At 44.7% G+C, this 1,180-nt stretch overlaps 1 non-coding gene across 1 annotated transcript; it reads left to right on the top strand.

The window, feature by feature from the left end:
• The first annotated feature begins 506 nt into the window (after positions 1-506).
• Positions 507-579, top strand: trnar-ccu (transfer RNA arginine (anticodon CCU)). Its single transcript has one exon. It is a non-coding gene; the product is annotated as a tRNA-Arg (tRNA).
• Positions 580-1,180: the final 601 nt, after the last annotated feature.

Here is a 1,180-nt window from a genome sequence, read left to right as displayed (position 1 = left end):
GTCCTTTTATTAGAAATCACATCTGATCCTCCTTCTACCTCTGAGACGGTCATGGATGCTATGATTTCCCCGAGAAAACAAGATATACAAGAATTTGACAGGTGTCTTTAATATGAGCAGTATTTCAATGTTTTGAGACACTTCTGCCAGCTGCTTCTGCAGAGCTGAAATAAGTAAGTAATAGTAAGTAAGTAATAGTGAAAACACTATCATATGACTTCATGAATTCATTCACTGTAGTTCAACATAAATGCAGCAAACATACTGTACGTGCAATCCATTACTGTATTGGCCACACCAGCAACATGACACACTAACAGATTCTAGTTCAGTCTCCCAAAATCAGGAATCTCAAAAACCGCCACAGTCAAACACAGATCAAACTTGACTTTAGTGTAAACAGACTTGGTTCAATTAGTGGGAGGAAGGAGCAGAGTGGTGCAGCGGGCCCATAACCCAGAGAGCGATGGATCGAAAATATCCTGCTGCTAAAAGCACTGATAGATGCCCCAGTGGCCTAATGGATAAGGCACTGGCCTCCTAAGCCAGGGATTGTGGGTTCGAGTCCCATCTGGGGTGGGTTCTTTTGGAGCAGCAGTAGCTCAGTCCATAGGGACTCTAAGAGTAACCGGAGCACCCTTTCAAGTCCAAGTGGACTGGCAGGCCGAGATTTGCCAGCTTCCCTTGCCCACCAAGCCCCCCATAAACTGTTGAGCGTGATCACAGTCAGCTGAGCACACCAAACAAAGCATTGAATATAAAATGAGTCTGAGTTAAGTAACAAGTAACAATGATCTTTATTCACAACCTGTGGGTTTCAGAGACACAAGATAAGACATGCCCATGTATAGCTGATTTACCAGACAGTATACAGAACAAGTAACACAGAGCTTCTCCAGTGTGATTCACTCACCTGTTTTTTCTCTTAGTGGACCTCTCCAATAACAGCTGAGAGAAGCTCTACACTCTGATGTCGTTTCCAGTCTAATCAAGCTCCCCTTTGGTCTCCTGGCTCCTCTTAGCACTGCTGAGCCGGCTGTCTCTCACTCCTTTCACTTCCATGCAATTTTACCCTGGGTGTCACCTTCCCACTGCTGGGCCTCTGTTGGAGCGGACAGCAGAAACCAGCAGAAAGAAACAGAAATGCTGATTGAATGACAATTGTATTGGTATAATGGCA

This window comes from Genypterus blacodes, unplaced genomic scaffold (assembly GCF_046128005.1).
Source record: "Genypterus blacodes isolate CSIRO-AG114 ecotype Tasmania unplaced genomic scaffold, CSIRO-AGI_Gbla_v1 ptg000045l_1, whole genome shotgun sequence".
Taxonomy (NCBI): Eukaryota; Metazoa; Chordata; class Actinopteri; order Ophidiiformes; family Ophidiidae; genus Genypterus; species Genypterus blacodes.
This window is presented reverse-complemented; position numbering and strand designations above follow the sequence as displayed.